The 21,065-nt window shown below is 45.1% G+C and overlaps 1 pseudogene; it reads right to left on the reverse strand.

Annotated features, from left to right (window-relative positions):
- Positions 1 to 15,305: 15,305 nt before the first annotated feature.
- LOC135534381 (eukaryotic translation initiation factor 3 subunit F-like) lies at positions 15,306 to 17,741 on the reverse strand (annotated as a pseudogene).
- Between the last annotated feature and the right edge of the window lie 3,324 nt (positions 17,742 to 21,065).

A 21,065-nucleotide genomic window follows, 5' to 3' on the forward strand; every position in this document is an offset into this window, starting at 1 on the left:
TCTTCCTGCCGTAGTAGGCAGGCATGCTCATTCCCTCCCAGCTTTAGTAGGCAGGCATGCTTCATTCTCCCCCTGCTTTAGTAGGCAGGTATGCTCATTCCCTCCCTGCTTTAGTAGGCAGGTATGCTCATTCTCTCCCTGCTTTAGTAGGCAGGTATGCTCATTCTCTCCCTGCTTTAGTAGGCAGGTATGCTCATTCTTTCCCTGCTTTAGTAGGCAGGTATGTTCATTCTCTCCCTGCTTTAGTAGGCAGGTATGCTCATTCTTTCTCCTGCTTTAGTTATACGCAGGCATGCTCATCCCTCCCTGCTTTAGTAGGCAGGTGGCATGCTCATTCTCTCCTGCTTTAGTAGGCAGGTATGCTCATTCTCTCCTGCTTTAGTAGGCAGGTATGCTCATTCTCTCCCTGCTTTAGTAGGCAGGTATGCTCTATCTCTCTCCCTGCTTTAGTAGGCAGGCATGCTCATTCTCTCCTGCTTTAGTAGGCAGGCATGCTCATTCTCTCCCCCTGCTTTAGTAGGCAGGTATGCTCATTCTCTCCCTGCTTTAGTAGGCAGGTATGCTCATTCTCTCCCTGCTTTAGTAGGCAGGTATGCTCATCTCTCCCTGCTTTAGTAGGCAGGTATGCTCATTCTCTCCCTGCTTTAGTAGGCAGGTATGCTCATTCCTCCCTGCTTTAGTAGGCAGGTATGCTCATTCTCTCCTGCTTTAGTAGGCAGGTATGCTCATTCCCTCCTGCTTTAGTAGGCAGGGTATTCATTCTCCCTGCTTTAGTAGGCAGGTATGCTCATTTCTCCCTGCTTTAGTAGGCAGGTATGCTCATTCTCTCCCTGCTTTAGTAGGCAGGTATGCTCATTCTCTCCCTGCTTTAGTAGGCAGGTATGCTCATTCTCTTTCCTGTTTTAGTAGGCAGGTATGCTCATTCTCTCCCTGCTTTAGTAGGCAGGTATGCTCATTCCCTCCCTGCTTTAGTAGGCAGGTATGCTCATTCTCTCCCTGCTTTAGTAGGCAGGTATGCTCATTCTCTCCCTGCTTTAGTAGGCAGGTATGCTCATTCTCTCCCTGCTTTAGTAGGCAGGTATGCTCATTCTCTCCCTGCTTTAGTAGGCAGGTATGCCTGCCTTCCTGCTTTAGTAGGTATGCTCATTCTTCCTGCTTTAGTAGGCAGGTATGCTCATTCTCTCCTGCTTTAGTAGGCAGGTATGCTCATTCCCTCCCTGCTTTAGTAGGCAGTCATTATCTCCCTGCTTTAGTAGGCAGGTATCTCTCCCTGCTTTAGTAGGCAGGTATGCTCATTCTCTCCCAGCTTTAGTAGGCAGGTATGCTCATTCTCTCCCTGCTTTAGTAGGCAGGCATGCTCATTCTCTCCTGCTTTAGTAGGCAGGTATGCCTCATTCTCTCCCTGCTTTAGTAGGCAGGTATGCTCATTCTCCTCTTTAGCAGGCAGGCATGCTCATTCTCTTTAGTAGGCAGGTATGCTCATTCTCCTCCCTGCTTTAGTAGGCAGGTATGTATGCTCATTCTCCCTGCTTTAGTAGGCAGGCATGCTCATTCTCCCTGCTTTAGTAGGCAGGTATGCTCATTCTCTCCTGCTTTAGTAGGCAGGTATGCTCATTCTCTCCCTGCTTTAGTAGGCAGGTATGCTCATAGTGGTGTTCCCTCCCTGCTTTAGTAGGCAGGTATGCTCATTATCTCCCCTGCTTTAGTAGGCAGGTATGCTCATTCTCTCCCTGCTTTAGTAGGCAGGTATGCTCATTCTCTCCCTGCTTTAGTAGGCAGGTATGCTCATTCTCTCCCTGCTTTAGTAGCAGGTATGCTCATTCTCCCTGCTTTAGTAGGCAGGTATGCTCATTTCCCTCTCCCAGTTATGCCTATTCTCCCCCTGCCGAGTAGGCAGGTATGCTCATTATCTCTTTTAGGCAGGTATGCTCATTATCCCCCTGTTTTTAGTAGGCAGGTATGCTCATTCCCTCCTCTGCTTTAGTAGGCAGGTATCTCATTCTCCCTGTTTTAGTAGGCAGGTATGCTCATTCTCTCCCTGCTTTAGTAGGCAGGTATGCTCATTCCCTCCCTGCTTTAGTAGGCAGGTATGCTCATTCTTCTCCCTGCCGTAGTAGGCAGGTATGCTTTAGAAGGCATTGCTCTCCCTGCTTTAGTAGGCAGGTATGCTCATTCTCTCCCTGCTTTAGTAGGCAGTTATGCTCATTCTCCTCCCTGCTTTAGTAGGCAGGCATTCATTCTCTCCCTGCTTTATGCTCATTATCCCCCTGGCAGGTATGCCCATTCCTCTCCCTGCCATATGCTCATTCCTCCTTGCTTTAGTAGGCAGGTATGCTCATTCTCTGCCGTAGTAGGCCCTGCCCCTCCCTTTGTAGGCAGGTATGCTCATTCTTCCTGCTTTAGTAGGCAGGTATGCTCATTCTCTCCCTGCTTTAGTAGGCAGGTATGCTCATTCTCTCCCTGCCGTAGGCAGGTATGCTCATTCTCTCCCTGCTTTAGTAGGCAGGTATGCTAGGCATATATCTCCCTTGCTTTAGTAGGCAGGTATGCTCATTCTCTCCCTGCTTTAGTAGGCAGGTATGCTCATTCTCTCCCTGCTTTAGTAGGCAGGTATGCTCATTTCTCCAGGGTATGCTTTAGTAGGCAGGTATGCTCATTCTCCCCTGCTTTAGTAGGCAGGTATGCTCATTATCTCCCTGCTTTAGTAGGCTTGTATGCTCATTCTCCCTGCTTTAGTAGGCAGGTATGCTCATTCCCTGCCCTGCTTAGTAGGCAGGGTATGCGTTCATTCTCTCCTGCCGTAGTAGGAAGGTATGCTCATTCCTCCTGCTTTAGTAGGCAGGTATGCTCATTCTCTCCCTGCTTTAGTAGGCAGGTATGCTCATTCCCTCCTGCTTTAGTAGGCAGGTATGCTCATTCCCTCCCCTGCTTTAGTAGGCAGGTATGCCTATTCCTCTTCCCTGCTTTAGTAGGCAGGTATGCTCATTCTCCCCTGCTTTAGTAGGCAGGTATGCTCATTCTCTCCCTGCTTTAGTAGGCAGGTATGCTCATTCCCTGCTTTAGTAGGTATGCTCTCTCCCTGCTTTAGTAGGCAGGTATGCTCATTCTTTCCCTGCTTTAGTAGGCAGGTATGCTCATTCCCTCCCTGCTTTAGTAGGCAGGTATGCTCATTCTCTCCCTGCTTTAGTAGGCAGGTATGCTCATTCTCTTCCTGCTTTAGTAGGCAGGTATGCTCATTCCTCCTGCTTAGTAGGCAGGTATGCTCATTCTCCCTGCTTTTAGTAGGCAGGTATGCTCATTCTCTCCCTGCTTTAGTAGGGCAGCATGCTCATTCTCTCCCTGCTTTAGTAGGCAGGTATGCTCATTCTCCCTGCTTTAGTAGGCAGGTATGCTCATTCTCTCCTTGCTTTAGTAGGCAGGTATGCTCATTCTCTCCCTGCTTTAGTAGGCAGGTATGCTCATTCTCTCCCTGCTTTAGTAGGCAGGTATGCTCATTCTCTCCTGCTTTAGTAGGCAGGTATGCTCATTCTCTCCCTGCTTTAGTAGGCAGGTATGCCATTCTCTCCCTGCTTTAGTAGGCAGGTATGCTCATTCTCTCCCCTGCTTTAGTAGGCAGGGTATGCTCATTCTCTCCCTGCTTTAGACATATGCTCATTCTCTCCCTGCTTTAGTAGGCAGGTACTAGTTTATAGGCAGGTTCTCTCCCTGCCGTAGTAGGCTATGCTCACTTTAGTAGGTGCTCATTCCCTCCCGCCGTAGTAGGCAGGGCATCCTGCACATAGCACATTATTCCTTGCTTTAGTAGGCAGGCATGCTCATTCCCTCCCTGCTTTAGTAGGCAGGTACATTCTTTGAACAGGGCCCATAATTCCCCTTTATATAATGCACTACTTTAGTTTGCTCATTATCTCCCTGGACAAAATAGGCAGGTATGTAGTTTTTAGTAAGGTATGCTCATTCCCTCCCTGCTTTAGTACAGCAGGTTCCATTTGGGATGCCATTCTCCCCTCTGTTTCTCATTCTCTCCCTGCTTTTAGAACATGATTCCTCCCCTTTAGTACACGTGGTCTGTAGTAGGCATGCTCATTCTCTCCCGCTTTAGTAGGAGGATGCCGTAGTAGGAAGGTATGCTCATTCCCCTCCCCCTTGCTTTAGTAGGGCTCATTCCTCTCCCTGCCGTAGTAGGCAGGTATGCTCATGCTTTAGTAGGCAGCTGGCACGGAAGCAAGGCCTGGATTCCCTCCCTGCTTTAAGGAGTTCATTTAATTAACCAGGTAACTGTCTTGGCAGGCATGGATGGGACAGGGACACACTCACTGGTACGAGTCATCACTGCTTTAGTAGTGGGTATGGCACCTCCCTTTAGTAGGCAGGTATGCTCATTCTCTCCCTGCTTTAGTAGGCAGGTATGACCGCCAGTACATGCTCATTCTCTCCCTGCTTTAGTACAGGTATTATTATCTCCCCTTTAGAGGAAACATCCTCCCTGCTTTGTGCAACATGCTTTAGCAGGTATGCTCATTCTCTCCCTGCTTTAGTGTGCTGCTGCAGGTATGCTGCTTTAGTAGGCAGGTATGCTCATTCGTGCCAGGTATGCTGCTTTAGTAGGCAGGTATGCTGCTTTAGTAGGCTGCTGTGCTTTAGTAGGCAGGTATGCCTTTAGTAGGCAGGTATGCTCATTCTCTCCTGCTTTAGTAGGCAGGTATGCTCATTCTCTCCCCTACTTTATAGGCAGGTATGCTCGCTTTAGTAGGCAGGTATGCTCATTATCTCCCTGCTAGGCAGGTGCTGCTCCTTCCTGCTTTAGTAGGCAGGTATGCTCATCCCTGCTTTAGTAGGCAGGTATGCTCATTCCCTCCCTGCTTTAGTAGGCAGGTATGCTCATTCTCTCCCTGCTTAGTATGTCATTCTCCCCTGCTTTAGTAGGCAGGTATGCATTCGCTGCTTTAGTAGGGGCAGGTATGCTCATGCTTTAGTAGGCTGTGCTGCCGTAGTAGGTATGCTCATTCTCTCCCTGCTTTATATGCCGCTTTAGTAGGCAGGTATGCTCATTCTCTCCCTGCTTTAGTAGGCAGGTATGTGTTTTAGTAGGCAGGTATGCTCATTCTCCCCTGCTGTATGCTCACATGCTTTAGTAGGCAGGTATGGTCATTCTCTCCTGCTTTAGTAGGCAGGTATGCTCATTCTCTCCTGCTCTGACATCACTGTACTAGTTTATGTTCTCCTCCCTCTGCTATTCACTGTAGGTCTATGCTGTCATAGGGGGTATCCCACATAGCACCTTATTCCCTACACAATGCACACATTTTGAACAGGGCCCCCAATTCCCTATATAATGCACTACTTTTGACTACCCTGGACAAAATAATTGTAGAGTGGTATACAGGGTTCCATTTGGGATGCCACCTCTGTTTCTCTCTGCCATCAGAACATGAGCTCCTTTAACACGTGGTCTGTAACACATTTCTCGGTGAGGATGTGGTGGTCACGGCATCCTCGCGGGTCTCCCTTGCCGCAGCATGTTACAGCTGGCACGGGAAGCAAGGCCCAAGAGTTCATTTAATTAACCAAACTGTCTTGGGCCTGATGGGACAGGGACACACTCACTGACGAGTCATCACCGTTAGCAAGGCACCACCAAGGGCGAGCTCTCAGCGACTGTGCTACATGCTGCTGCATGCTGCTGTGCTGCTGTGCTGCTGTGCTGCTGTGCTGCTGTGCTGCTATGCTGCTGTGCTACATGGCTGCTATGCTGCTGTGCTGCTGTGCTACATGCTGCTGTGCTGCATGCGCAACGCAGTGCTGTATGCTGCTGCATGCTGCATGCTGCTGTGCTGCTGTGCTACATGCTGCTGCTGCTGTGCTACATGCTGCTAGTGCTGCTGTGCTGCTGTGCTATTGTTGCTGTGCTGCATGTGCTACATGCTGCCATGCTGCTGTGCTACAGTGCTGCGTTACCATAGCTGCTGTGCTGCTGTGCTGCACGCTAGCTGTGCTGCTGTGCTGCTGTGCTGCATTGTGCCACGTGCCGCTGTGCTGCCTGCTGCTACGTTGCTGCTATGCTGCTGTGCTGCTGTGCTACATGTTGCTGTGCTAGCGTGTGCTGCTGTGCTGCTGTGCTGTTAGCATGCTTGCCGCTATGCTGCTGTGCTGCTGTGCTACATGCTGCTATGCTGTTGTACAGCTGCTGTGCTGACAGTGGCTGCTATGCTGGCTAGCTGCATTAGCTGCTGCTGATGTATGCTGGCTGCTGTGCTACATGCTCGCTGTTGCTGCTGTGCTGCATGCTGCTGTGCTGCTGCTGCTGCTATGCTGCTGTGCTGCTGTGCTGCTGTGCTGCTGTGCTACATGCTGCTGTGCTGCTGTGCTACATGCTGCTGTGCTGCTGTGCTGCTGTGCTACATGCTGCTGTGCTGCATGCTGCTGTGCTGCTGTGCTGCTGTGCTACATGCTGCTGTGCTGCTGTGCTGCTGTGCTGCTGTGCTGCTGTGCTGCTGTGCTGCTGTGCTACATGCTGCTGTGCTGCTGTGCTGCTGTGCTGCTGAGCTGCTGCATGCTGCATGCTGCTGTGCTGCTGTGCTGCATGCTGCTGTGCTGCTGTGCTGCTGTGCTGCTGTGTTGCATGCTCTGTGGGAAACTGTGCTCTGATAGTTCATTTGTGTTTTTAATGAATGCTCACTGTACTGTAGAGAGGGTCTAGTAGTCTCTTCTCTCTTACTGGGGAGAGGGTCTAGTAGTCTCTTCTCTTACTGTAGAGAGGGTCTAGTAGTCTCTTCTCTTACTGTAGAGAGGGTCTAGTAGTATATTCTTTACTGTAGAGGGTCTAGTAGTCTCTTCTCTTACTGTAGAGAGGGTCTAGTAGTCTCTTCTCTTACATGTAGTAGAGGGTCTAGTAGTCTCTTCTCTTAATGTAGAGAGGGTCTAGTAGTCTCTTCTCTTACTGTAGAGAGGGTCTAGTAGTCTCTTCTCTTACTGTAGAGAGGGTCTGGTAGTCTCTTCTCTTACTGTAGAGAGGGTCTAGTAGTCTCTTCTCTTAATGTAGAGAGGGTCTAGTAGTCTCTTCTCTTACTGTAGAGAGGGTCTAGTAGTCTCTTCTCTTACTGTAGAGAGGGTCTAGTAGTCTCTTCTCTTACTGTAGAGAGGGTCTAGTAGTCTCTTCTCTTACTGTAGAGAGGGTCTAGTAGTCTCTTCTCTTAATGTAGAGAGGGTCTAGTAGTCTCTTCTTACGTAGAGGGTCTAGTAGTCTCTTCTCTTACTGTAGAGAGGGTCTAGTAGTCTCTTCTCTTACTGTAGAGAGGGTCTAGTAGTCTCTTATCTTACTGTAGAGAGGGTCTAGTAGTCTCTCTTACTGTAGAGAGGGTCTAGTAGTCTCTTATCTTACTGTAGAGAGGGTCTAGTAGTCTCTTCTCTTACTGTAGAGAGGGTCTAGTAGTCTCTTCATGTAGAGAGGGTCTAGTAGTCTCTTCTCTTACTGTAGAGAGGGTCTAGTAGTCTCTTCTCTTACTGTAGAGAGGGTCTAGTAGTCTCTTATCTTACTGTAGAGAGGGTCTAGTAGTCTCTTCTCTTACTGTAGAGAGGGTCTAGTAGTCTCTTCTCTTACTGTAGAGAGGGTCTAGTAGTCTCTTCTCTTACTGTAGAGAGGGTCTAGTAGTCTCTTCTCTTACTGTAGAGAGGGTCTGGTAGTCTCTTCTCTTACTGTAGAGAGGGTCTAGTAGTCTCTTCTCTTAATGTAGAGAGGGTCTAGTAGTCTCTTCTCTTACTGTAGAGAGGGTCTAGTAGTCTCTTATCTTAATGTAGAGAGGGTCTGGTAGTCTCTTCTCTTAATGTAGAGAGGGTCTAGTAGTCTCTTCTCTTAATGTAGAGAGGGTCTAGTAGTCTCTTCTGTAGAGAGGGTCTAGTAGTCTCTTCTCTTACTGTAGAGAGGGTCTAGTAGTCTCTTATCTTACTGTAGAGAGGGTCTAGTAGTCTCTTCTCTTACTGTAGAGAGGGTCTAGTAGTCTCTTCTCTTAATGTAGAGAGGGTCTAGTAGTCTCTTCTCTTACTGTAGAGAGGGTCTAGTAGTCTCTTCTCTTAATGTAGAGAGGGTCTGGTAGTCTCTTCTCTTAATGTAGAGAGGGTCTAGTAGTCTCTTCTCTTAATGTAGAGAGGGTCTTGTAGTCTCTTCTCTTACTGTAGAGAGGGTCTAGTAGTCTCTTCTCTTAATGTAGAGAGGGTCTGGTAGTCTCTTCTCTTAATGTAGAGAGGGTCTAGTAGTCTCTTCTCTTAATGTAGAGAGGGTCTGGTAGTCTCTTCTCTTAATGTAGAGAGGGTCTAGTAGTCTCTTCTCTTAATGTAGTGAGGGTCTAGTAGTCTCTTCTCTTAATGTAGAGAGGGTCTAGTAGTCTCTTCTCTTACTGTAGAGAGGGTCTAGTAGTCTCTTCTCTTAATGTAGAGAGGGTCTGGTAGTCTCTTCTCTTAATGTAGAGAGGGTCTAGTAGTCTCTTCTCTTAATGTAGAGAGGGTCTGGTAGTCTCTTATCTTACTGTAGAGAGGGTCTAGTAGTCTATTAATATACTGTAGAGGGGGTCTAGTAGTCTATTAATATACTGTAGAGAGGGTCTAGTAGTCTCCTCTCTTACTGTAGAGGGTCTAGTAGTCTCTTCTCTTACTGTAGAGAGGGTCTAGTAGTCTCTTCTGTAGAGAGGGTCTAGTAGTCTCTTCTCTTACTGTAGAGAGGGTCAAGTAGTCTCTTCTGTAGAGCGGGTCTAGTAGTCTCTTCTCTTAATGCTAGAGAGGGTCTAGTAGTCTCTTCTCTTACTGTAGAGAGGGTCTAGTAGTCTCTTCTCTTAATGTAGAGAGGGTCTAGTAGTCTCTTCTCTTAATGTAGAGAGGGTCTAGTAGTCTCTTCTCTTAATGTAGAGAGGGTCTAGTAGTCTCTTCTCTTACTGTAGAGAGGGTCTAGTAGTCTCTTCTCTTACTGTAGAGAGGGTCTAGTAGTCTCTTCTCTTACTGTAGAGAGGGTCTAGTAGTCTCTTCTCTTAATGTAGAGAGGGTCTAGTAGTCTCTTCTCTTACTGTAGAGGTCTCGTCGTCTCCCTCACCATGTTCTGGGCTCTCTGCTCTGTTTCCTCCTCCAGGGTATAATATGTCTGAGTTTTTTTAAAGCGAGGGTGCGTTTGTTCACTCTTATCAGCAGAGGTGTAGGGAGAGACCTTCTCTTTGATGCCCATCCTAGGTTTTTCCCAAATGGTCCCCTATTCCAGAGAACTACGGTCCAGAGCCCTAAGGTCCCTGGGTCAAAGGTAGTGCACTACGAAGTGGAATAGAATGCCTTTGGGACGGAACCCTACTGCTTTCGGCGATGACAGCAGTATCTCCGCCACAGGAAGGCCCAGGCTCCGGCCTTGTGTTTGACGTCCAATCAGATTACAGATCCTGCCAGTTGTGAACACCAATGCTGAAGTGCTGCATCATCTTTCCAGCACTGCTGCCTCCCTGATGAGGCTGGATACTCTTAACTTTCCCTACCTAGTGCATATCCCTATGGGCTCTGGTCAATAGTAGTACATAATAGGGTGGCATGACAATGCTACCAGCTAGAAGTGTTTTCCTGTCACTGTAATGAGAGTATACCATTAACTGACAGAGGGAAATTCATTCAGCCTTGGGGCTGTGATACAATTGCAAAATTTGTTTTGGGGGAGGGGCAAAATGTCAGGAATGGTTGCTGCAACATTTTTCAGTAAAAAATGTGCAGGTTTTTATAATCTGGGGAATTGTTATCGGCAGTGCCCTTAGTGGCCAATTTTATCAGCAATCACTCAAACACAGAACACAGATATTGGTAATGTGATCAGTCTTAGTTCAAATATTTTGGAGAGAGAGAAATTCCACTCCTGTTTTGGAATGAAATATTTGTCAATTCATGTCTCAAATGCTTCTGTACTACAATATTTGATCATCGCCTGCTATGATAGGTTACATTTATACATACAGTGTTCAGTTTGTCATTTTCTAAATGACAAAAATATATTAACGCTGGGAGTGCATGCTAATCAATCAGCATGCTAACCAAAACCCATGCTAAGTCAATGGGACAAACAGGCTAATTCACTTGCCAACTGCCATGTAGGTTTTACCTTTAATTTTTTGTTTTAGATTGTTGTTTTTTTGTATGTTAAACTAGCTGGCTATCTGGATGATGCTTCCTATCTTAAATTTGTGACATAAAACGCTAAATCTGTCACGCCTAACCTTAGAGCCTGTTTATTTCTCTATTTGGTTAGGTCAGGGTGTGATTTGGGTGGGCATTCTAGTTTTCTATTTCTTTGGTGGCCGGGTATGGTTCCCAATCAGAGGCAGCTATCGTTGTCTCTGATTGGGAATCATCTAGAGCAGCCTGTTTCCACCTGAGTTTGTGGGATCTTGTTTCTGCACAGTAGCTGTATGGCCCTGCAGAACTTTACGGTCCTTTATCTTTGGTTGTTTTTTGGTCTTCATTTTAAATGAAAGAAGATGTACACTTTCCACTCTGCACTTTGGTCTCATTCCGACGACGTACGTAACAAAATCTAGTTAACAGGCAGCAACAGCTGTAAGAATCACGGAAATAAATGAGGAAATGTAATTTTAATTTCATATCTCCATTGTCAGCAATATTGCCTAAAAGAATTGCTAGTGTATCCAATATTTTTACCCGTGTCTGTCTGGCAGTCCATGGGTGGTCTTCCCCTAACTGAAGCCATTGTGAGCCCGTCTGACATTAACTGAAGCCATGTTGGGTCTGTCTGACTCAGACCCTAACTGGAAACCATGTTGGGCCTGTCTGACCCCTAACTGAAGCCATGTTGGGCCTGTCTGACCCTAAATGAAGCCATGTTGGGCCTGTCTGACCCTAACTGAAGCCATGTTGGGCCTGTCTGACTCAGACCCTAACTGAAGCCATGTTGGGCCTGTCTGACCCCAACCCTAACTGAAGCCATGTTGGGCCTGTCTGACCCCAACCCTAACTGAAACCATGTTGGGCCTATTTCAGAACAGAGTGTTGACTCACTGGGTAATAAAAAATAGATTTTGATGCAAAATTACAACTTTGTGTCTTATTATTACAGAGGAGTGTAACATAAAAGCAGTAAAAATGAAATGCCACAAGTAGCATTTAGTTCTTATGGAAGTTGGATCATACTGGAGACACAGGACGCAGCCCTAATGGCCCCTAATCCCTGTATAGTGTACTACACTTGACAAAGGTCCATAGAGCTCTGGTGAAAAGAAGTGCACTATAAAGGGAATAAGGCACCATTTGAGATGCACAAACATTCTCTAACACTGTCATCTGAATTGAACTAACCAGTGTGGGCCCTCAAAGTTAAATGTGCCATAAAAACATGTGCTTTCTCTTCATAGATGTAGAAGATATAAAAACATATGCTTTCTCATCATAGATGTAGAAGATATAAAAACACTATAGAAATAGGGACGGCTGTTTTGGGTTTTGCCACAACGACTCTGAGGTCGAGCCTTATGGTTCATCTTGCTGCTGGACACTTCAAGACCCTTGACAGACTGTAAAATGAGAAACTATCCAATAAGTACCATAACATTTTTACCAAATATAGTGCACTACTTTTGACCAGAGCCGTATGGACCTTGGTCCAAAGTAGTGTACTGAATAGTGCCATTTGGGACCTTGTCAAATCCTTTCAAATTAATCCTAGCTGCTAGAAATGTGGAGAAATGTCCCAGGCAGAATTATGTTTTTATTTATTTTATTTATTTATTTCACCTTTATTTAACCAGGTAGGCAAGTTGAGAACAGTTCTCATTTACAACTGCGACCTGGCCAAGATAAAGCAAAGCAGTTCGACACATACAACAACACAACATAAGACCTAATTGTCAGGACACAATCAAAGACTAGAGCGCTGGGGGGTGAAAAATGTCCCACACACACAATAGTATTCCATCTAGAGGACTGTACAGTTCTCCACCAAACAAAACCAGCAGGCCAATGTTCTGTTCCCAGTTGGAATGTTGTGACTCACTGGTACCCGGAGATAAGCCAATGGAAATAGATAGTACTTTGTCCCAAATGGCAACCTATTTACAATATCATTCTTACTTTTGACCAGAGCCCAATGGGCCGGCCAAAGGAGTGCAGTACGTATTTAATATGGTGCCATTTGGGACACCGCAGTAATAGGGGTTGGACAAGTTCAGGATAACAAACATGAATTCATCCCTATCCCCAGAAGAGATGTATTTATGTTCATGTCAGCTGGCACAACTAAAACAAAGCAAAGCAAACGACAGCAACAATCTCGCTGTCACAAATTCATGACTTCATTCCACGAAAAAAAAGCATACATTTCCATTGCACCTATAATTTTGGCTATAATTTTGGCTTGGCAGGGTTACACATAATGGCCTCTCATTAAAAACTAGAATTAGTGCTTATGAATCACACGTGGTTCAACTGTGAAGCATACGATAGGGAAACACTATCAACTACCGACACTTTAATTATCTGAACCAAATTGGGCTGGAGAGATCTTTGTATTGTGGCATAACCCCAAAGAGCGGCAAGACTCCATACAGTGTGTGAATGGATGCTTATTGTAGATCATCAAGCACGTACTGTAAAGACCCAGAGCTACTGTAGGAACTATGGAACTGTTCTCTAAAGGGAGGCCCTTTACATGCTCGAGGCTCATTAACACAACCCATAGGGCTCTTGTCAAAGTAGTGCACTATATAGAGAATAGGGCACCATTTGGGCCACAGATATGTTTACTAGGACCAAACTAATGAGGAGTTTAAAGCTGTGTGAAGACACATGGCCATTGTGTTCTTGTGTTAGACCCTCAGTGTCTCTTTCAGGGCTCCACAAAGGACAAGGTAGTTTCCATGGAGAAATGCAGAACTCCTTTGTTGTTGTTTTGCATTTGTTACTTACTGACCATAACTAACTACGGCTACACCAGTCTACTGCTGCTGACTACCCTGATCCTCTATCCCCTCCCAGCTTCTCTCTCGTAGGATACATACATCCCAAATGGCACCCTATTCCCTAATTTGTAAGTCGCTCTGGATAAGAGCGTCTGCTAAATGACTTAAATGTAAATGTAATGTATAGTACATAGGGCTCTGGTCAGCAGCGCCGCATAAGCTGCTATTTTGGACACAGACAAAGCCCAGTACCTCAGATCATAATGCTGTAATAGCGGGTTTTGCATGCAGTATAAAAATTCCAGAGAAGTATTTTATGGCTTCAGACAGGCCAATTGACATAATTTGAACCTTCAAACTCAGTGCCTCTTTGCTTGACATCATGGGAAAATCAAAAGAAATCAGCCAAGACCTCAGAAAAATTGTAGACCTCCACAAGTCTGGTTCAACCTTGGGAGCAATTTCCAAACGCCTGAAGGTACTATGTTCATCTGTACAAACAATAATACGCAAGTATAAACACCATGGGACCACAGCCGCCACCGCTCTTCAGAAAGGAGACGATTCTGGTCTCCTAGAGATGAATGTACTTTGGTGCGAAAAGTGCAAATCAATCCCAGAGCAACAGCAAAGGACCTTGTGAAGATGCTGGAGGAAACAGTTACAAAAGTATCTATATCCACAGTAAAACTAGTCCTATATCGACATAACCTGAAAGGCTGCTCAGCAAGGAAGAAGCCACTGCTCCAAAACCTCCATAAAAAAGCAGACTACAGTTTGCAACTGTACATGGGGACAAAGATCGTACTATTTGGAGAAATGTCCTCTGTTCTGATGAAACAAAATAGAACTGTTGCCATAATGACCATCGTTATGTTTGAGGAAAGGGGGGAGGCTTGCAAGTCAAGAACACCATCCCAACCGTGAAGCACGGGGGTGGCAGCATCATGTCGTGGGGGTGCTTTTGCTGCAGGAGGGACTGGTGCACTTCACAAAATAGATGGCATTGTGAGGAGGAAAATTGTGGATATATTGAAACATCTCAAGACAGTCAGGAAGTTAAAGCTTGGTCGCTAAATGGGTCTTCCAAATGGACAATGACCCCAAGCATACTTCCAAAGTTGTAGCAAAATGGCTTAAGGACAACAAAGTCAAGGTATTGGAATGGCTATCACAAAGCCCTGACCTCAATCTTATAGAACATTTGTGGGGCAGAACTGAAAAAGCGTGAGAGCAAGTGAGGGCCACAAACCTGACTCCAGTCACACCAGCTCTGTCAGGAGGAATGGGCTGAAAATTCTTGTGAGTGTATAAACTCTGACCCACTGGGAATGTGATGAAAGAAATAAAAGCTGAAATAAATCATTCTCACTATTATTCTGACATTTCACATCCTTAAAATAAAGTGGTGATCCCAACTGACCTAAGACAGGGCATTTTTGCTAGGATTAAATGTCAGGAATGGTGAAAAATTGAGTTTAAATGTACTTGGCTAAGGTGTATGTAAACTTCTGACTTCAACTGTAACTGTTGACTCCGCCCAGAAAGATACGAAAGATGACTATTAGATGTAGAGTATGCTGTCAAATGGCACCATATTCCCTACATTTGATCAGGGTCCATACAGATCTTGGGTTATACACAACCTCTCTTGACCCTATGGTCATCAGAATTCATTGGACCTTTTGATCTTCTCCCAGTCCCTACCCTCTATGACCCCGTTGCCTAGGAGACCCCTCACTGGGGCGGCAGGGTAGCCCAGTGGTTAGAGCGGGTTGGAGTTGTAAGTTCAAACTCCTGAGCTGACAAGGTACAAATCTGTCGTTCTGCCCCTGAACAGGTAGTTAACCCACTGTTCCTAGGCTGTCATTGAAAATAAGAATTTGTTCTTAACTGACTTGCCTAGTTAAATAAAGGTTAAATAAAATAAGAAATAAAACTGTGCCAGGCAAGACCTGAGCTCTTTAGTGCCACCCTGTGGACCAAATAGGATTTCATCCTAGGGACGGGTAACTAATCTGCATTGTCATCATACTGTATGAGTCGGGCCCTGTGTTTTGCATAGTCTTGGTCCAATTTCATTTCTGAATGAGGATTAAAATGCAGGATAAAACATTTATGTCCCATGATTGCAGAAAACACAGGGCCCTAAATACGAGGCCCGTTTCTATTACTTCTGGAACCACCAAGAGCAGGGAGTACTCCACACAAGCAAACTCGGAGCTTTAATTTATATTCATACTGCTTTTCCAGAAATATAAATGATGTTACTCGGCATGCATTGTCCCATTCAGGAACACATTGTGGAATCTGCAAATAAATTATTTTAGCTGAAAACATCCTTCAGTTGTAGCAAGCAAACATTGAAATTACACACTGTACTGTATATCACCTTTATTAATTTGAGCTATACCAACAAGTTTTTTATCCATCACTCTTTATTAAGAACTAAACCATCCTGATCCCTCAATGCTCAGAGTACCACAATCTTCTCATTCAGGGCGATCTGTGCTTGAGTCAGATTAGATAGATAGGTCACCATCAACAGGTCCTGTGAAAGAGAAACGGTATACATTCACACAAATGTCATGAGTACAAGGGACATATATTATGGCTGTTCAACTGAATCAACTCCACAGATGAGGAGCCGTATGTATCAAGCGTCTCAGAGGAGGAGTGCTGATCTAGGATCAGATTCACAACCATGTAATTGTGATGTAAAAAAAAAAAAAAAAGAGGCAAAACTGATCCTAAACCAGCACTTGATAAATACAGGCCCAAATCCAAGAGGCATAAAAACGTACGTTGATGTTGGAGTTGAGCATGGTCTCAAAGTCCTCTGCTGTGATCTTAGGGACCTTATTGACCAGGTCCATCAGGTACCGTCCCACACTGTTATCTGCCATCTGCTTACCAGACTGACAAACATACAGAAAGAAAAGCTTAGGTTATGGCCACAGAGACGCATAAACACAAATTAAGTCGTAACTCAACTAAAATCAACTATTTTCCGATGAGTTGCATACGTTAAAAGGTTGACATAACGGAACGTCTCCGTAATGTAATATGGGATGCAGCCATAATATAGGCTCTGTTGTGTAGGCTACTCACCAACACATCCTCAATGTAGGTCAGTACCGTGGCCAGCATGTCCTGAACGCGCCTGCTGCCCCGCCACCTGGCAGAGGTCAGAGGTCAGCCCATTGGTGGTGTTAGGAGCATCTCTCGTCCTCTGGAGAAGATCAACTAGAATATACAAAATATTTGATCAATTTTAGTAAGGATTTCCACACCCCAACAAGAAGACATGACTCAACAAATAAACCGTGTCCAAACCAGGAACAAATGGGACAGAAAACAAGGAGAGAAGAATGAAGGTTCTGACCTCCTATCCTCTCTGTGTCGTAATACTTGTATTTCACACTCAGGGGAGTGAACATCACACCGACAGTCTTTCCCGGCACACCCATCTGGGCACTGTCATGGCAACCGAAGCAATGGGAAAAAATGATATGAATTTATTTAAACTATCATAAGGAATACAAAAGTGCTTAAAGGAAAGTAACGAAACAGCAAATGCAAACAGAACAAAACAACTGAAAGATGAGATCAGGAAGTCACAGGGAGTTGAAGCAACTCTGCTTGGGATGGAGTCAACAATAGCTTTTCAGTGGACCAAACTACAGTACTGAGACAGAAGAAGAGAGACTGGTTAAAGTGAGGGAAGTCACAGACCTGACGTAGGCACGGATGTTCATCTTGCCACTCTGCAGGCAGTGTCCATGGTGAGGTGAATGGGGTTCGTGGCCTCTCGGCTGTAGTACTCATGGATCAACACAGAGTGCCTCAGTGATCTCAAAGCCTGTGGCATACCTGTTGAAGGGAGAATGGTTTGACTTTAGAGCAGTGTTCTGACACAGGCAAACAGATTTACTTTGAACAAATTTACTTTTTCTAGTTCATTGAATAAGTTGTCAATAATTGTTAGTACTGGCAATGGGACAACAGCTTTTTCTAATGGGACTAGGGAAGAATATGCCTACTCACCATCCAACAATGACCTCACTGGGTGACACCCTCTTATGAAGATCGTACATGTTCTTGGCAAACCTCCATGTCCACAGCAACCTGTCACCATCACAAAGACATCAGTTTCACTTCTAGGCCTACATATGCAAGCTTTCCTAATGTCTACACTACAGCAATAGCTAGATAGTATATAGTTGTATCAGTGACACTTCTCATCACCTCATCTTCAGACTCATTGTGGGGGACGGAGAAACAGTTGGTGACCTCCACAGAGTGCTTGTCAATGGTACCTGAGGAAGACAAGGAATGCATTAAGTTGCGATACTCGTTTTGTGCCGATGATACGGGGACAAATTGAACTATTCTATGGAACTTGTTACTCGCTAGCCAGCAACGTTTCAACAACATAAACATTCCACAGTAATCTAGGCAAGCTAAAAACGTTTAATACTTGGTCAAATCTTTATAATCAGAGGAGCTTTGGTATATTTTTGGAACAAGAGGATGTGAGAGCCTGGCAATGCATCAGCAAAGTGATGCAAGCTAAGTTAGCCGTAGCTAGCTAGCTGAGACAGGCTGTTCGCCTCCCTGCGCGTCTAATCCATTTTCATTAGAGCTAAAGTAAGTTTATAGTTAAATTACCAAGCAAGGTTCCGATCACACGACTCGCTCCCTCATTTCTTCGTTCGTAAGAATCGCCGATGGACGCGAGAACGACAGGGTGAATTTTCACCACGGGGCCATACACCGACATCTTGAAAAGGGAACAATTTTACGCTTCCGGTCGCTTTATCGGCGTGTGACAAATACAGACAAGGTGCGTCACCTGCTGCATTGGAAGTGGTATTGCACACAGAAGCGACCTCATAATACAAAAATTAAACCCTTATAATAAAACATAATAGACTAGATGTGATTAACCATTGAATGCATCAGAATACCATTTTTTTCTGGAAAACAGTATTAAATACTATAATTGAAACGCTGTTAAGCTATTTGGCTGTTCAGAAACTGGTTGTTTCATATGGATATGAATTCATTTATTTTCGAAAAGTCATCCTCCACAGACCGAATAACATTGCGACCTTCTGCAAGCCTATTGAAGAATATGTCAACTGGATCATAAAATGATCTCTATAGCAACCTCGGGTTGTAAATGCCTCCTCACATCATCGGCATCAAAAATGTCCAGACTTTACCATCAGTGTAAAACAGTTGACAAAACAGCACAATGGTTTAAATATCTAATGCCGGCCGTAATCACGAATCTGGGTGATGGTTTACGAATGATGGTGATGACAGCATCCTCCTCGACTGTCGCTCCCATGATCTAACACCCTGCGCAGCTGCCGGTAATTCATACAATTTATTTGATGCGGATCGCTGCTGGCTTCACTGTCTATACCCAATGGTCTGTACGGACGAACTGCCACCATTTTAAACTCTTTGAAGACAAACTTGGAAAAATATAAGAATATGCTATTTGTGAGCACGCTGTTTATTGAGGATTACAGACATCTAAAAAAGCAGAGTCGTTTGGTTGAGGTTGCCTTGTTTCCTGTTGAGAGAGTAGAGGACTGAACTGATGCTGCGTCGAACACCCTCCCTCATCAGCAGAGCCGATGATAAACATTAAAAAATTGTTTGATGATCGAACCTGAGCGGAAGATCTCCGAGGCTCGCTCTTTGGACCATCCACTCATCTGTAAGGTCCTTATAAATAAATAAATACGGGGACGGGATATTGTTTTAATAGGGATAAGGCAATTACCAGATGAAAGGGACAAACCCCACTACAGGTAAGATAAATCACTGTTGTTTTCTTTATGATTGATAAATGTGCATTTGCTAATCGAATACATTAAGAAATGTTTAATGCGTCATTGTTGAATAGTCAACACCGTAGGCTATTCCATCACCCCACGCGTTTAGTTACCGAATATTCTATCCAGGTAGTGTTTTATATCACTGGAGGAAACGGGGCTCCATTTTATACTAACACGGTGATTATGCACATTATTAGAATGGAACCCGTCCTATAGCTGTTTTGTTTTTATATTACAGAATACGTTAAAAGTGACATTGTACGTTTTCTGATAAATAATAGCCTCCCTTCTGTCATTTATTGTGCTCCCATAACAGACAGGCAAAGGCTATGCATGACCAATCTAATGACCTTATTCTTAAGGCTGCATGTACAGCATATGGTTTTGTCTCGGCAATATGTGACTCTTTCTCGACCAACCTACTTTCCCATCCCCCACAGTCAGACAGGAGAAATGACCAATCTGTCCTTGTCAGTGGAATTATTCAGGCCTGACTCTCAAATGGCACCCTAGTCCCTTCATTACTTTTGACCAGAGGCCCCCATGGGCCCCTAATCAAAAAGTAGTGCACTACATAGGAAATATGGTGCCATTTGGGACATTGACGTGGCTTCACTCATTTCTCTCTGTAACATCTGAACTGTTCCATTAATATAGATTAGACTGTACTGAAGGTAATAGGAGGGTTTGTGCAGAGAAAGTTGAGTCAAGGACAGATAGAGAGATGGGTATTGAGTCAGGACAGATAGAGACATGGGTATTGAGTCAGGACAGAGAGAAAGATGGGCATTCAAATCAAATTTATTTCTATGTTCTTCGTACATCAGCTGATATCTCAAAGTGCTGTACAGAAACCCAGCCTAAAACCCCAGACAGCAAGCAATGCAGGTGTAGAATCACAGATAGAGACATGGGTATTGAGTCAGGACTGATAGAGACATGGGTATTGAGTCAGGACAGAGAGAGAGAGATGGGTATTTGAGGCAGGACAGACAGAGAGAGATATATGGGTATTGAGTCAGGCCAGAGAGAGAGATGGGTATTGAGTCAGGACAGAGAGAGAGAGATGGGTAATTGAGGGCAAGGACAGACAGAGAGAGAGAGATGGGTATTGAGTCAGGACAGAGAGAGAGAGATGGGTAATTGAGGCAGGACAGACAGAGAGAGAGAGATGGGTATTGAGTCAGGACAGAGAGAGAGAGATGGGTATTTGAGGCAGGACAGACAGAGAGAGATATATGGGTATTGAGTCAGGACAGACAGAGAGAGATATATGGGTATTGAGTCAGGCCAGAGAGAGAGAGATGGGTATTGAGTCGGGCCAGAGAGAGAGAGAGATGGGTATTGAGTCAGGACAGAGAGAGAGAGATGGGTATTGAGTCAGGCCAGAGAGAGAGAGATGGGTATCGAATCAGGACCATTTCTTGAGGGACAGAAGACTACTCACCAAAATGCCACCCTAATTCCTATAGTGCACTTATTTTGTCCATAGGGCTCTGTTCAAAAGTAGCATACTATATAAAGGGAATAGGTTGCTATTTGGGATGAAAACCTAGTGTTATTCAGTATAGTGAAGGGCATAAGTTATGCTCAACACTCAGCCCCTTCAACACTCCCTGTAGAACATATTTACAGCATGCAGAGCCCTAGATACCCCACACTTCTATGATCTCACAATAATAATTTGGATACATTTCCCTTCTTGTTTTGTATCCTAGGATCTCAACGTAAAAAACCGGATTAAACCGTCAATAACCATTGGACAGAGTCTGCCATAGGGGAGATATAAACACACACACCATCATTCCTGATGGCGGCTTGAAGACTCTGCCTTCCCCTCGCGGCCAGAGTCCCTCTCTCTGCCCGTGGTGGAGAAAGGAAGGGACCAGTGCAAGAGGCTGAAGTAGGTGACGGCCTCCACCGGAGTGTTTGATGTCTGAGGATCTGGGCCATGTGGTTACCACGGATACCACCCAGCCTGGCGCACAGATCGTGGAAGTCCAAGTTGGCAGAGAGGCAGGCCAATGCAGCATCCGAGGAGTACGTTAAGAAGTTGTCCCTGGGGTGGTGGAGAAGGAGAGGGGTAGATTTGGCTGGGGTGAGTAGTAGTGATGTTGCCTTTATCGGTGTCCAAAATTGGCACCCTATTTGCATCTCATAAGGCTCTGTCAAAAGTAGGGCACTATGTAGTGAATAAAGGGCCATTTGGAATGCACACTTCTCTCCCAGGACTGTTCTTCTTTCTGACCTGAGACATTGTTGGCGCCTAATGAGAGTGAATCTA

Source organism: Oncorhynchus masou, unplaced genomic scaffold, assembly GCF_036934945.1.
Source record: "Oncorhynchus masou masou isolate Uvic2021 unplaced genomic scaffold, UVic_Omas_1.1 unplaced_scaffold_3332, whole genome shotgun sequence".
In the NCBI taxonomy this organism is placed as follows: Eukaryota; Metazoa; Chordata; class Actinopteri; order Salmoniformes; family Salmonidae; genus Oncorhynchus; species Oncorhynchus masou.